The sequence below is a fragment of the Grammomys surdaster genome, unplaced genomic scaffold (genome assembly GCF_004785775.1).
Source record: "Grammomys surdaster isolate TR1022 unplaced genomic scaffold, NIH_TR_1.0 125977, whole genome shotgun sequence".
Taxonomy (NCBI): domain Eukaryota; kingdom Metazoa; phylum Chordata; class Mammalia; order Rodentia; family Muridae; genus Grammomys; species Grammomys surdaster.
In genome coordinates, this window is record NW_021620793.1 from 2,197,677 (window position 1) to 2,206,096 (window position 8,420).

Here is an 8,420-nt window from a genome sequence, read left to right on the forward strand (position 1 = left end):
TAATAAAAAATAAAAAAACAAAAAAAAAAAAATAAAAAAAAAAAAATAAAAAAACAGAAAAAAACAATTTGTCCATGGCTTGCCAAGCCCCAAACCTCATGCTGTGGAGGAGAGAAGCCCCCACAGGAATGCAGTGACAAACACACACCCTGGGAAATAGATGGGGGAGCAACAAGGAGCTAAGTGGGCTCAGGAATCCTACATTGCTTCTTTCTGATTTCTATTTCTAGTGCAAATGTCCTTGATAATAAGGCAAGGAACAAGCAAGTACCTTTTGCATAGCCTCAAATCGAGGGTTTCTTTTTCTCGGTGCTTTGCATTTTTTGCTGGCAACACATCAGGAAACACTGGTAAAGCTGTTTTCTGTTTCCATCTGTGGTAGAAAATACTTTAGGGGGATTTCTTTATGAACCCGTATCTTTGTGAGTTTCCATAGAAGGCAGGAACAAAACAAAGAGGAGCTGATAGAAAGACAATCTAATCTTCTGATGTTTTAAAAAGAACCTTAGGTCGGGATAGAAAGATGACTCAGGACCAAAGAATGATTTACTGTTCTCTCATAAGTCTGAGTTGGATTCCCAGCACCAGTGTATGGCTCATGGTCAACACCTGTAAGTCTAACTCTCAGGTATCCCAGGCCTCTGACCTCCAAGAGCATCTGCACTTCCCTGCACAAACCAAAAAAGGAAAAGCACACACATACATGTAATTAGAAATAAAAACAGAGATGGGCATGGTGGTGGACACTTTTAATATCAGCACTCAGGAGGAGGCAGAGGTAGGTGAATCTGTAAAATCAAGGCCAGCCTGGTGTACATAGTGGGTTCCACTGACAGCTAGGGCTACATAGAAAGACACTGTCACAAAATATTTTGTATTAAAAAATTACATGGTATGATTGTATGCACCTTTAATCACAGCACTTGGGTGTCAGAGGCCAGCAGGTCTCTGTGAGTTAGAATCCAGTGTACATACTGAGTTCTACAACAGCCAAGGTAATACAGTAAAACCCTGTCTCAAAATAATAATAATAAAATTTTAAACAGTAATTGATACTCATGGCAAAAGAATAAGAAGGCTTCTAAGCCCTAACTCCATGACAGCACATTTATCTAGGCTGTATCGCTGCCCCCCCATCACTGCAAATCAGAAAAATGTAGGCTGCGATTTAACTGGGAAAATAGATCAAGTGCATCTCATTTGAATATTAAAGAGAATTCAGGAAGGTGACTTTAAAGCAGAACCATCTGCAGAGGGGAATTAAAATAGATTTGCTTTTAATCAACTCCTATTTTCACAGTGTGAAGAGCTGCTGTATTTAGCATGCTAGACATGCTCAAAGAGTTCAGTCATGAGGAATGGAAGCTGAGATGGGGAAAGCGTCTGAGCGTCAGACTCAGGCTTTGAGCATTAACCTCGTCACTAGAGCAGGTAAATTAATATACCTATTTAGGCAGAAGGACAAGAGTAGTCGCCAGAGAGTTAACAACAAATTGATTTAAAAAAAATAGTTACAAATACTGGAAGACATGTGCTTAAAATATATGCATTTCTTCTAAAAGCCATCATATAAAAATGTTAACCAGCTCTAAAATGACCAAAGCCCCAAGCACATCAGAACTGAGCAATGACAATTTCAGACATGCCTGTTATAATCAGAGTTGGATTTGTTTGGTTTTTTTCTTTTTTTTTTTTTTTGCCAAAAAATGAAACAAAATAAATACTTAAAAGTATTTGAACCCTTGATGTTTCTGAGAGTCTAATGGTAAGAGAGTGAGCTATGTCTTACCAAACTAGCACCCAGTGTGAGGAAATTATCTCCATAGATTACCAGAACCCCCAAGAGTTGAATATCGTCTACCTAGATCTATAGACTCTTACAAGAACTAACATTTCATAGTCTGCTGTTCATAACTCGAAGAGAGTTAATGTATTTTCTGTTGTTTTTAGTTTTCCAGAAAAATAGAATAACTTAATAATTTCTTAGAGAATTGGTTCCTAACTTTCTACCCTTCTTCATTCTAGAACAGTTGTTGGGGAGATGTCTCATGTCCAAGTGCTGCTGCTGTGTCTAATATCCAGAATTATTACTAACTAATATTTGTAGAATTAAACTGAAAATACACTAGAGGGATACTTATAAGTGTAAATCGTGGTTGTTGTTTTAGGTAACAGAATCTGAATTTTTTCTTGTTTCTTTTAGAATAGTTTCTTCCCATGACTCAGAATGGCCAAAAGTTTCCATGTAGTCCCACATGGCCTCTATTTTTCAAGTGTGGGGATTACAGGACTGAGACATTTTAATCAGCTAGAATTCGAATTAAAAAAAAAATTGTGGTATGGTGGCACATACCCTTGGTCCCAGCACTTGGGAGGCAGGGAGTTCCAGGACAGCAAGGGCTATACAAAGAAACTCAGTTTTGAAAACCCAAGATAGATAGATAGATATTCCTCTGTATTTTCTAAACTTCTCTTCATTTTTATAATTGGAAAAAAGTCATAAGAAATATACTTTGGGAGTATTTATTTTGCCCTGCAGTGCTGGACACCATACCCGGAGTCTCTATGCATGCCATTTGAGCTCTGCCTTCAGCCCAATTAAATGATTTTTTTTCTTGGAAGTCAGAATCTGAATCAATTAAGGGTTCCTCTGAAATGTTAATACTTTTCACAAATCACTACGTACAATAGAACCCATATGAACAAGATGTTGATGTTACTAACATTTATTTTCCTAGATCCTCTTCTCTTTTCTTTCTTTTTTTTATTTTTATTTTTATTCTTGAGCAGGCCTGAACTCCCTTCCAGTTGCCTCTACCATTGTTGGGATTAATGGTATTTTATAGCATGCTGCCTCATTTAGCCTTTAAAACCCCAAAAGTTGTGTTAATCTTCACGTTAAAACCAAACCAAACCAAAAAACCAAGGAAGCCAGGCAGTGGTGATACATGTACCTGGAAAGCCAAGAAAGCTGTATCTCTGAGTTCGAGGCCAGCAATGGTCTACATCGTGGGTTCAAGTACAGCCAGGGCTACACAGAAAAACCCTGTCTGGGAAAAGAAAGAAAGAAAGAGAGAAAGAAGGGAGGGAGGGAGGGAGGGAGGGAGGGAGGGAGGGAGGGAGGGAGGGAAAGAAAACAAACTCTAAATGTTTGCCCTAAACAACACACATTATCCAAATACCCAAGATCTAGGAAATTTAAACTATCAGGAAGCAAACAGAATATACTTAATGCCAATCAGGGCTTTTGACCAACTCAGAGAAGACTATCCAAGTGTACTTGACAGAATAGTAGAAATCAAACTATCAAATAAAATGTGGTTAGCTGCTCATAGAATGGGCTGATGTTTCTCACAGTTGTAGAGTTTTTCAGCTCTATGGCTCCTCTTAGAAAACTGACTCTAGTTTGAAGGCTGCAGAGATGTCTCAAGATAATTTTCTTTGAAGAGCCTAGATGAATTTCAAAATACTTTTAAACACACACACATCCAGTGAGAGTCATCACTTAATTTCACTAATGCCCTAAATAGGGGCTGGAGAGATGGCTCAGTGGTTAAGAACACTAATTGCTCTTTCAGGAAACCTAGATTCAAATGCCAGCTCCCACATGGCAGCTCACAACTGTCTATAAACCCAAGATTTACAGACATACATGCAGGCAAAACACCAATGCACATAAAATAAAGGCAAATTAAAAATACAAACCTGCCCTAAATCTACTGTGTTTTAGCATCTCTACACACTTGAATTTTAACACACAGCCCCTTTTTAAAAATTCGTCCTAAAAATGTTGTACTGAAAGGTTATTTCCCTTTAAGATCAGTTTGGTAGTTGCAGCATCTGGCAGATGGAGCAGCCTAGGTCGGCCAGCCAGAGCTAAACAGTGAGACGCTAACTTAAGAACCAAAACAAAACAAATTTTAAAGGATATTTCTAGAAATCCTAGTTACTCAACAATGTAATCCGAAAAAAAAAATGTTAAAGGTCTTTAGGACACTTAAAAAAAAAAAAAAACCTCAGTATTTGCTTTATTTTCCTAGTGGAGGATGAGTGATTTGGAAGACCCTATTAAATATAGTAATTTCTGTCCAGAGAAACGTGCGGCAGGGATTCTCCAAATTTACACAATGTATGACTCAGTGTTCATTTGCAACCCGTGTATTTCAGCTTTGCTAGAATTCTACCTCTAAACTGGCTTTCCACACTATTCGTTCCGGGAGGAACCGGCCACCAGCTCACGGTTCCCACCGGGAAGGCAGATCCGGCTCCGCCCAGAACCCGGTCCGCTGACCTCACGGAGGTCAAGGGCGCTCACACACCTGCAGGCGGATCCGCCACCCCCACCCCGCCCCGGGGAAGAGCAGCAGGGCCAGAGGCTGGCTGGGGTCCCCCCATGTGGGACTGTCAAAGCCAGCGTGCTTTCTTCACGAAGACTCCCGGCTCACACTAATAACCGAAGAAGCAACCTCTCCGGCTGCACTTCAAAGTCTGGGTTCAAACACGTGGATTCCCTGGCAAGTGGGGTTTAGGGTTTCTTAGTCTTCCCCCCGCCCCGCAAGAACCCACAGTCATTTCCACTACACTTCTCGGGAAGTGCGAACGCGGTCACTATGGATACCGCGGCGCGAGCCCTTTACGGAGGGCGCCGAGCCGCCCGGCGACCTCCGCCTGCACACGCGGCCCGCAAGGGCACCTTCCCTCGGCTTCCCGAGCGAGAACAATGCGGCAGCGCACCGCCCGGGGCCTGCGGGCTCCCCGAATCCAGTCGGGAACCTCTCAAACGTGGCGCGGGAGAGGGTGGGCAAGAAGATCCCAGTGCCTCGGCTTCGTTTAGCCTCCCTCCAGGTTGGGGACCCGTTCCCGAGACCAGGAGGTGGAGGAAAGGACAGGACACCGGAGGTCCTCAAGCGCTCCTCTCATCACAGAGGCAAGGCGGAAAACCGCGCACGGCCGAACTGCGCACGCGCGCGGAAAGGCCACCCCTTTCTCTCCCCACCCCCTCCCAGTCCCTCAAAGGAACCCGAGGTGGCCCGAATGCGCTTGCGCGACTCGCAGAGGGAAACGTTGGAGGGGGGAAGGAACCGGTCCATTGTGAGAGAGAACCGCCCCCGCGGCCCCGCGCGCTCCCGCGGCACTCTCACAGGCTCACGGGCGCGCGCCACGGTCTCTGCCCGACGCCGGGCGCATGCGCCGGGCGTGGGGCTGGGGGGCGGGGGAAGGGTGGGGAAGGCCGCGGAGCTTGTGACTGTTGGCTGAGTTATCCTGAGAAGTTTCTGGAAAGAGGGCTGATACAAAGGGAACCTGGGCCGTAGGAAGCGCGCCTTTTCTGAGAGAAGACAGCGAAAAGTCCAAAGTACTCGGCCTGACGAGAGGCCGAGGCCGACGACACACGCCCATCCAAGGAGGAAGCATAGGGACAGGGAGCGGACTGGGAGACGCGGAATGGCGGGGACGTTTGAAAGATGGAGGCGGAGCCGCCGTGGCGGGGGAGGCGCTGGATTAGGGGGCCCCGAACCCCGTTCTCCTCAGCTCCGCTCACGTGGGGCCTCTGACATGCCAGTCTTCACTGGGGGGCCCCGGGGCTAACGGGGGATGTGACGCGTGCCCGAGCTCCTTCCCTTGCAGCTCGAGAACGCGAAGGACGCATGGACGGCGTGGGAAGGAACACTGGCCGCGGGGACCGGGCTGACGGCGCCGGGGGTCTCCACTCCGTGGCCCACCTGGCTGCCATTTTGTAGCGCGGCCGCCATTTCGCGCGGTCCGGGGACGGGGGAGGGACTCGGGCGCGGCCCCGCGGCTCGCGATGGGCGTGGCCGGCGGGCGGGCGCGGCCCCGGCCCCTTTGTTCTTCGCCTGGGGTCACGGGGCCCCTCGGGCTCGGCCGCCTACCCGCCGCGGCGTGTGAACGGTGAGAGGCCGCCCCGAGGCGTGCGGGATCGGGAGCGGGGTGTGTCCCTGTGCGGGGATGACGTCCTGCGTGGGGAGCCTTGGACCGCCCGGGTGGGAAGCGGCTAGGGGCACGCCCCGATCGGCTTCTTCCACCTCTCCAAACAAAGTCAAGTTCGGTCCGGAAACTAACAAAGGTGCTGAAACTCAGAGGAACCGAGCATCGGGAGGCGGGGCTCGTGCTGCCCACGAGGTGGAGGAGCGCTGAGAGCTTGCCTTCCATTGGCTGGCCCTCCAGCACAAGGCTTTCAGGACCCATTCTCTCTGACCCAGAAGCCTGAACAATAAATATGTTGTGATGGCTTTCTTCTCTCTGTCGACATCAACTTCCACTTAACTTATTTTCAAAAAGCCTTATGAGTTTATAAAAACAATAAAGTACGTGTCTGGCATCGCCCTTTCACACTCTGAAAAAGCAGTTGACTTCTTGGAGAATATTTAAATGCGAATCATGGTTGTGAGTAATGTTGAAAATTTCTGGCTTTTAGCAAAGCTAGAAAACTTGAAAAACGCTACTAAATTTGACTTCCAGCTTTGTGTGCAGCTTTTTTTTTCCCCCTGTAATGGTTGACGTGGTTTTTCTTCACAACAGCCTGGTATCATAAAGGAACCAGCCCATCCTGACTCATCTATTTGTGTCTGGGCTACAGTAAACCATCTTTTTTTGTTTTCTCACTATGTATAATTATGGCGATTGCTTGTGTTTTCTGTAATAGCTGGGTAAAGCTTACGATGACAGACTGAAAAGGTTAAAAACATTGTTGAGGGAACCGATCGGGATTTTGATGACTGCCAGACGAGAGAAATTTAGCAGAGGCTTTTAGATTTCGAATTTCATGAATAGGTGCGATGGGTAGATTATAAAACTGTATACTGTGTCTTTAAGGTTACATAAATAGTCTGAAACCTTTAATAGTCATTACTTAAAATATGTTGTCTTTGTTATGTTTTCTTATTTTGTAACCAAGTAGAATAATTCAAATCTTTATTTGATTAGTTGGTTTCGAGACAAGAGTTTCTCTATGTAACAGCCCTGGGAAATCAGTGAAACCTTATATTGGGATGTTAGAATAATATAGCAAGGAAAATATACTCCCAGCTGACATACTGGCACTCATTCTCAGACTTAGAGAAGGGTCTGATTAAATTTTATTTTATTTTTTTTTGTTTTTTTTTTTTTTTTTTTTTTTTTGGTTTTTCGAGACAGGGTTTCTCTGTGTAGCCCGGGCTGTCCTGGAACTCACTCTGTAGACCAGGCTGGCCTCGAACTCAGAAATCCTCCTGCCTCTGCCTCCCAAGTGCTGGGATTAAAGGCGTGCGCCACCACCGCCCGGCCTGATTAAATTTTAAATTCTAATTCTTTTAGAATTTTTCACTGCTTTAGAGAAAGACTCAAGTAGCCTAAATTGGCCTTGAACTCAGCTTTATAGTTGAGGATAAACTTAAACTAAATATCCTCCAGTATCTATTTTTTATCATACCCAAAGTTTTGTTGTGTTTGTTCTGTGGCTTTTTAATGTATGTGTCCTTTCGGGTTAGAAAAGGGTGTAAGTCTCGTGAGCTGGAGTTATAGACTGTTTGGAACACTGTCTTGAGCAAGGGTAGAAACCACTGAGCCATCTCGTCCGCTGTACCCGGATTCTTCCTTTTTTTTTTTTTTTTTTTTTTTTTTGACACAGGCTTTTTCTGTGTAGCCCTGGCTGTCTTGGAACTCACTCTGTAGAACAGGCTGGCCTCAAACTCAGAAATCTGCCTGCCCCTGCCTCCCAAGTGCTGGGAGCTGGGATTAAAGGCGTGCGCCACCACTGCCAGGCAGTACCTGGGTTCTTAAGAGAGCCCTACTGAGCAGAAATGCTGCGTCCTTTAGCAAATGCCTTTGGATTTTTATTTCCTTTTTTGCATTTGGTGAAATTGTGTGTGCTTTTGAACACACAAGTTAGAAACACTTAAGTTTCTCTTCATTATTCTAGGAAAAGACAACTTTTTGTGCCAAATCAGGCAGACGGAGTTTACAATTCTAGCAATAATAACCTTTTCCTGATCGAACTAAATGAGCTCTTTTAAAGATTTTAGTAATGTGGGAAGTCCTTCAAAATATTGTTGGCAGCAGTTAGTACTCCTCCATACTGTAATAGGTTTTTCCCCTTTGAGGAAAAAATAAGTCGTAAAATGCTTCCCTGCACTTCAGAAGTACTGAAGTTATAAGGAATATTAAATAGCCAACAGTCTAATAGAAATAGTCTACTAGGTTTGTCCTCCTGTCTGAGTGCAAATTGGTCATCCCCAGAGTGAAATCCCACTTCAATAGACTAGTAGATAATACATCACATAATTCTAAACGTCCCCCCCCCCCGCCTCTGTGTGTGTGTGTGAGCACATGTAGATAATACATCACATAATTCTAAACGTCCCCCCCCCCGCCTCTGTGTGTGTGTGTGAGCACATGTAGATAATACATCACATAATTCTAAACGT